Here is an 8,696-nt window from a genome sequence, read left to right as displayed (position 1 = left end):
GAGGAGAAGAATCGTAGTTGATGAGACAGCGCGTCAGTGCACGCCACATCAGTGCGAGATCATTTTCTTTAAAAAAATTGAATGGACGCGCGCGTGTTGGCATCGTCAGAATCTGAGGAGAGAGAATGCAAAAGTAGGTTTTGTCTTATATTCCCCTCTTCTCTATAGCATTTATTATGAAAAAATGGCATATTTTTTTTTGATTCGTCCACATCACCCTACGCAGAAAATTTAAAAATACCTTTTCATTAACATTCATTGCAATCATCGTTCGCAAATCATGAAGCGATGATTGCGTGCTGAAATGATTGGCTTAAGCCAATCATTAACTCAGTTAATGATCGGCTGTCGCAAATCATTAAAATAGCTTCTAATATGTCGGTGTTCGACGAATCGAACGGTGACACATGGCACGCAAAATAAAAGGGATTATAAAATATTTAATTCATATTAAATAAATTAAAAGCCCAAAGAATACATATCAATATATATTTTGACTCAGAAAAATCACATATTTTTATATTTAATGTCAAAAAATTCCAGAAAAATCATGTTCTGTCTCAAAAAATGATATTATTTTAGCATAAATGGTTATTAAAATCCCTGAAAATTCAAAAACTTCAGAATTTCATTCTAAAAATAGATTTAATCATTTTAAGCTTATAACATGCAATTATGAGTAATTTAATGCAGATAAACATGTTAATATAATCATATATGGCACTAAAAATGCATGTTATTACTTATGAGTGTACTCAATGCGTACGAGCGAGCTTTTGGCCAGCTCGCCAATGCCTGGAAGGGTAGCTATATGGTTGGACCATCCAATAGTGTGAAGCACACATATCATCCAACAATATACATGATACTCATGAGGTTGCCATCTTTTTGTCTATCTTGGATGCCCCATCTTTCTCGGCCCAACACGATATGATTATTTTGATGCCTTGTTGGCCAAGATGAGAAAGAAACTAGATGGATGGAAAATTCACTTTCTATCCCTTGGGAGCACATCCAACTTACAAGACACATTGCATGCACTAAGAGAACTTTAATTATTTTTAAATTTACATAAATAAAAAAAACTAGAGAACTTTAATTATTTTTAAATTTACAGAAATAAGAAAAAACTAGAGAACTTTAATTTTGATACTATTACTAAAACTAACTCATTTTCCTTATTTACCCTCACCTATCATTTTCTAAGTATTTAAATTGAAATATGTTTTCGCATATATCTACCCAGGTATAGAGTGTGCCAGTCATTGTCTTGGTCCACCAGTATCCACCCCCACTCAACATGAGTAGAATGAACAAAGAAGCAATAACCAACTACATAACTTATTATTTTTCATTACTTCCATGTACGTGCCTCATGGCATTGAAGCACTAGTACTATTGAAATGGATCATCAAAAGAGATGTTCCACAGGGCCCATGCATATAAGCCATCACACTAAGGAAAATTTTTAAAATGACTCCATTCTTTTATATTCATGTAAAATTATATGAAATATCAAATTCAAAAAGGAGAAAATTAAGGTAAATCCCTACAAGAAGAATGATAAATATATCAAAAGGCCATGCAATTTTTGCGCCATCATCGCTATTTTGGGGTCACCTTAAAATATATATATATATATCCAAAGGCCATGCAAGCCCATAAGTTTAAAGATAAAGATTTTTGTTGTAATTTAGACTTAATCAATAATATTTTATAATTATTTTCCACTTAATACTCTATAAATGATACAAGATAAGTAAGGGGTTGATCCATATGAAAGAAGAAATTCAACTTCAGTTTTTTTGAATATTTGGATTAAAAGAAATAACCTCACCAGTAAAATAATGATTGAAACTTTTTTAATAGCTATCCTAAATTTATTTTATTTTTGAAATGAAATATACTTTTAATTTAACATAATTTAAATAAAAATATTGTAAATAATACGTAATACATCAAATTTTTATTTAGAATTTATTTGAGTTCTATAATATTTTTATAATATAAATGTGATATATATTTTATATATTGTGTTTAATTAAGAATACTAAAAATTTTAAAAAAATATTTAAGGTATAAAGGGATCCCTCAGCCTAAGGGGTCCCCTAGAGCAACCTAGACATAGCCACACATTCACAAAGTCTAGAAACCAGAAGGGAGCCTGGTAACCTAAAAAATAGACTTAAATTTGAGCATTATTTGAACAAGAACTGATTAGAGATAAAATAGGATGCAAATTTGGTAGGTAAATGGATGAATTTTTTAATAAAATTTTTTGTAAAGAAATTAGAGATAGAATGTAAGGTTTAGAGTGAGAAGAGTTTGGACTCTAGAGAGCGAAAATTGTAGAAAATGGGCAGATAGAGAGATAAAGTAATGTAAAATGAAGTGAAAGCAGTGGAAATTGATGGGAATGACAAAGAAACTTTAGATATGGATCCCCAAAGTGGTATACTTATTGATCTTCCAATGAATTTTTCCCAAATTAGACCCTTAAATTTCACCAGGATCAGGCAATTTTCTATGCTAAAGAAGGGTGACCAAAGGAAGAACAATTTGAGACACTCAGTTCAACCAGATTGAACAACCAGAATCCTGGTAATCCTTGTCCTACTGACTAGCCACAGCTTGAGGAATTCCAGACTAAGGTAAAGAGAGCGAAGAATATTCTTACATTCGGCATGATGTGAAAAAACCTTCTAGTTTTCCCTATTTTTTCTCTTTGCTATTTCTTCCCTTTTCCCATTGGTTGACATTGAATTTTATTTCAGTTCCTTCATTTGAAATTCATGATTCTTATTCAAAGGAAGCAATAGGGAATTCTGCTTGGATCCGAGATGTGGCTTACAACTATATAATTGATTCTTTGATGCCCAAAGAATTCTCCAATTTGACCTAATTGCCTAAAGAAAAACCTGTAAAAATCATAATTTGCTTTATAAACCATTGATACTCAATCAATTTAACATAATTTTTTGAAATTATTCATCAAAAAAATTCTTGACATAGAAGTAAATCAAACTTTAAAATGCCGAAAATTGCATAAAGTGATGTTTATGCTGAATTTTATAAATCTGCAGATATTCTAGTTAATACCATAATAAATTCAATATTTAAATACATAAATTTATAAAAAGTTATCTAATTATATTTTATCGTGTTAGAAGCCTAGGTTGGAATAGCACAATTTTGAGTTTTGAGTCTTGTATTTTACCCTAATCTATAGGGGTTATGTTGGTGGCCTAGATACTGCAGGGTGGCATAATGGGAACTGACGAGGTTGATTCCATTCTCCATAAAATACTTCATAAGATATAATTATATTATTTTTTCCCTAATTATATCATAATATTTATCTCTCTGATTAAAAATTTCAAATGCCTAATCCAGTTTTATACGTTTCCTTCAACTAGGAATAAAAGCGTTATATTTTTTTCTTCCAATACTATAAATAGGGATGCATGCTATACTTAGTTTTTTATGTTATCCTGAATACTTTGGTATATCAATAATATTTGCAATTTAATTTGACTATGTACTGCAAAAATATGTTCGGAATTTAATTTCTATTTCATGGGGGATTAGGAAATGAGAAGAGATACTTGTAAAAATAAAAGAGGAAGACAAGTGATAGTAGTTATTGAGAATATGAATGCTTAAATAAAATATGCAAGAAGAAAGGGTTATGGATATATATAATTTATGAGAGAGATGGCAATAAATGGAATATAGAATTAACGAGGGCATGTGATGGCGTGGCGCAGCTCGAGCCCCAAGGAACATCTTTGGAGACATCGCCGTCGCCAATGACACTGCCGCCGACTCGCGTTCAGCCTGCCCGACAAGCCAAGGCGACGGCGCGAACGCCCGGATTCAAATATCCAGGTTAAGGGGCATATCATCTTCGTTTTTCCGTTGTTTTCATCCGAGTCTTTATCCGTGTTTTCCCATATTTTTTGTTGTCAGCCTTCGTCTTTTATATCGTCCTCCCGTTCTTTGCCTTTTATATCGTCTTCGTTGTAAGAGGGGAAGTCCATTCTATAAGGACCTTCCCCTCCCCTTTCTCCAATTAGATGGGCATTAACCCTTTTCTTATTCCCCTTGATGTTGTTAGGGGCCCATTCATATCCTTCTCCTATAAAAGGAAAATGATGGGCGCCCTAACTCTCGGACTTGTTATTTTCTCTAATTTGTATTGTTGAAGAACGGTGCAAGTCCCTCCCATCATGAAGAAGAAGAAGGTCAGGTTGTAGAAGGTTCGCTGGTGGAAGAGTCGCTCTTGGGAAGGAGGAAAGCTCTAAGGGGGCCTCAACGGTTGCGCCCATCTCCTCTCTCTCCCGACGGCCCTTCCCCTGCGGTGTGTCGTGGAACAACAGTCCCCCGCGGCATCGGACGCCCAACGGGACCGTGACTGCGCCGGTGGATTTTCCCCACCGGGTGCATGGGCCTCTGGTTGAGACGACCGGGCTAGCGTCTGCTCGCGCCCGTGCGATCTCCCAGCCCCGCCGGTACCCACCCTTTGGTCGTGGCTGAAGAAAACCTGCCGCGTCCCATGATCTCTCCGACAATCGGTCCAGATCCGGCCGATCGCGAGAGAGACGACCGTTCCGGCCCGAAATCGCCAGTCTGGGACGTTGACCGACCGGCATCCATCTGACACCCCACGTCGACGGCCACCGGTTCAACCTAACCGATCCCTCGCTGACCGAACCGACCAGCTCTGTCCGCTCTGCCCGGAGCCTCGACCGTGTCATCGTCCCAGACGCTGGAGCAACCTTTCTGTTCGCGTCCTGGGAGTCATCGTGTCCCGTCTACTTGGGTGGGTGACCCCTCTTGCTGCCGGTCAGACCTTGGGCGTTGGCGACGGGCTTTCCTCCCCTGGTGTCGTTCGGTACCTCGGCGGGTGTCGTTTACGGTACCTCGGGCTGTCGGTTCCGGCACTTCCTCAACCGTAACCTACTTGCTCGCTCCAGCCGAGGTTGTTACACCTCTGCCGGCTCCTTCTCTGGCAACTCCCGCCACCGTCATTGATCCGCGATCGCCCTGGATGTATCAGCGCAGAAAAGCCCGGCACACAGACACCGATAAGGTACGTCGTCCTTCTCTGCCCGCCCGTCTCTTATTTTCTGCAGTAAATTATCTGATTGCCTCCACCGCGCTCGGGTTAGATATAGGTGAGAGAGAAAGGTTGAGCGTGAACTACGTCAATCTTGAGCGTCTTTCCCTGGTACAAGTGGGGTTCGCCTGTCAGATGTGGGCAACATCCGGCAGAGCTTCTCCGTTCGGCGCCATAGCCGTTCTCGTCCCCTCGGACGAGGTTCGAGAGGTCTACCCTTCCACCGTCGGGCGACTCCGTTGGTCCCGGGCGTCGGCATTCCTATCTAGTCGGCACTTGCATGTACCATATACTGCGCATCTTGCATTGCATCGTAGCATACTTTCTGTTTAGGGATCCACGGTCGGACGACACCTCCGTCGTCGTTCGATACCATTATCATTCACCGTCACCGAACCATCAGATTCGGTGACGACCGGACGACGTCCCAACGACGTCCGACATCAGTCTGAGAGGATTAGTAAAATGATACAGATATATAGGTCTATGTATATCTAAGTATAGGGTGAATTGGTGGGTTTTGGCATAGCAGTTTGAGGGCTGGTGTTATGGACATGGTTTTCTTTTGAGAACAGATAGATTGAAACAGATAGTGATGAGAAGATAATGACAATGTATATGCAAGAAAACCACATTAGATCCTTTTTAATATCAGCATTAAAGTATTTTACTACATCTCAATGAGCTTCTCCACTTCTCTGTTTTCTCAAAGCTTAAATTAACTAACTACACCAATGTCACACTGGTTAACATCAAGATGACCATTATTGATTCTGATGATTCTATATCGGAGGGTCTGGTCGGTGAGTGAATAGAAAGATGAAATACCATCCAATTCCAGCTAATTCACCTTCTTCATAGTCAGATATCAAGCCCACAAGTTGGTTCATTCTGTAAAACTGATTTACTTTCTATCTCCTTTTTAAATGCTACCGCAACATTATTTAAGAGATGTGTGACATTATTTTCTTCAAAACTTCTCATTTTTCACTTGACTCTTCATCTTTATTGATCTGATTTTCATGCTTTCACTCATATATATGAAAATGATTTGAAACAAGGGGTCATTATTCCAATATTTAATGTATGATCAGGTAAGGCGATTTATGGGTGCCACATAAATGATTTTTCCTGTCTTGAGAATGGAATGAAGAAACATGTGCGCTAGTGTACTCACTCATAGATCACATTTTATTGTATTTGAATGGGGATTTTCTTTGTAGCTTTTACACACCCGAACTGTTTAATTATGGATAATATTATTTCATCATTGGCCTATTAAAGCATCCCAAATATCAACGTCACAATAACAGGGGAAAATTACTGGCCATGATCCTCATGAATCACACCGTGATATGCTGCGAGTCAAATCATATTAGATTAAAAGCCAGGAAATAGTCATAAAAATATTTAAATAATTAATAAAATATTATTTTGAATATAAAGTTAATACTTCTAAAATTCCGATGTCAGAAAATTCAATAAAACACTCCAAAATCCTGGAAAAAAAATACCCTTATGAGATTTTTTCAATGTGCAAAGATAGAAACACTAAACATTGATAAGGTAATTGATTTTATTTCCATTTAAATTGGTCGCAGTCATCTCATTATTTAGGTATCTAATACATGCATGCATGATAATTCTGATTCAATTTATGCACCATGAGCCACCTGGTTTTATAATTTTTTTTCATTTCATTTCCTCCTTTCATCTGTATACTACCGTATTTGGTCATTGATAAACTCGAACACACATGATGTATAGCTGTTAAAACCATCTGACATGATTTCTTACCTTTGGACACCTCCCTATATGTTGATCCCGTCTCTACTACCGGGCTATTAATTTTTGTCTACAAAAATATCATTCTTACTACATGCTAAGATATAAAGGGTATTTCTGGTGTCATTGAGTCTTTAAGTATCAAGTTAGTCCATAGAGATCTCAACTTGAAGACCTATTATTTCAACTAAAAAACAAGAAGTAGACATGAATACTAGAAAAAAAATTTCTAAATCTTCTTGGCTTTATTTTTTACATGTAATAGTTCAAGAAGCCTTTTTATTCCTCCTCTTCTCAGGGCATTGTTGAAGCCATGAAGTATGTTACCAAATTTTTTCTATGACACACACACACACACAAACATATGCACTATTGTAAGGCCCTAAAATAGGCAGCCTTTCATGCACAAAGGCCTGTGTGCTTATTATGGGGACATGCTTTGCACTTGGACTCAGAATAGGGGATCAAGTGCTTACGCGTGAACACCACACGCATCCTGGGTGGTGACACTTGTTCCTAATATTTAAAGCCACGGCCCTTTTGGTGCTCATGCTCCTCGACGTGCAAGCGCGACGGAGCAGGGCAGGCTGCAGACATGCTACACGTGCGACAAGACTGTGCTCGTGGGCCGTCGAGAGTGCGCGCACAATGGCTCCAAGTGCCGTGAGCACATGTGGGATGCGCATGCTAGGCAGTAAAGGCACGGATGTTGTGCACAGCAACTGTGCGGGCGTTGAGCGCCGTGCATGCGCGCATCGTGCAGACTGCGTGTGCACGTTGCGTGCACTGCATGTGCGGGGCGCAGGCAGAAGGCATCCCGCCATGAGACTTAGAGATTGGCGTGCCGAGAGCGCTGAGACGGCTGAGGGGCACTAGACGTCCCTACAGGCAGTGCTGGGCGTAAGGTGCCCAGCTTGGGCGCTGAGCACAGCGTCGCCTGCGCGGACTGTGCGCAATGGTGCTTGTGTAGGTGCTGGTGGCACGCCGAGCGTCAAGACTGGAATGGACTGGCAGATGTGCCGATAAGGGACTGTCCCTCTGATATCTGTCCGATATCCAGTATCGGACATTTGATATCCATTATCTGAAAAAAAACAGGATGGTGTCTGATATCGGATATCAGATATCAAACGATATCCGTCTGATAGATGAAAATGGATATCGATGATGGATATCAAATGGGTAAGGATGAGACGCATATCGAATACCAGATATCAAATTTTGATATATGGATATCGAAGCCGGTATCTGGATATCGATATCTGCTATCAACAGAAAAAAAAATTATTGATCATCATTTTAGACGATTTATGTTCACAACGACATGTGTTTTTGATATGTATCCTACCTCGTTTAATATATGCAGCTCAAACTTTTTTTTTGCTTCCATATGGAAGAAAAAAAACTTTGAGCTGCATATATTAAACAAGGTAGCCTTTATATGAAGTGAATTCATAATATATTTAATAAATAATTACTAAAATATTTCCTCTTTTAATATATAATATATTTAATAAATATATTGAGATGTATTTATTAAAAAAATTATTGAGCTGTATTTATTAAACAAGCTGCTTAACAATTTAAAAAGCTCTCTACTTACCCGCGGGTTTATGGAATTCCTCGCTGTTGGCCCACATAGTGGACAATTAATATATATATATATATATATATATATATAGATATATATATTTAATAACCCTTCTATGTTGGATATCGAAATCCGATATCTGACTCCGATACCCGATATCATCATCCCCCACGAGAGACGGAGGCAGATCATGACATGGAG

This window comes from Wolffia australiana, chromosome 18, assembly GCF_029677425.1.
Source record: "Wolffia australiana isolate 7733 chromosome 18, ASM2967742v1".
Classification (NCBI taxonomy): domain Eukaryota; kingdom Viridiplantae; phylum Streptophyta; class Magnoliopsida; order Alismatales; family Araceae; genus Wolffia; species Wolffia australiana.
This window is presented reverse-complemented; position numbering follows the sequence as displayed.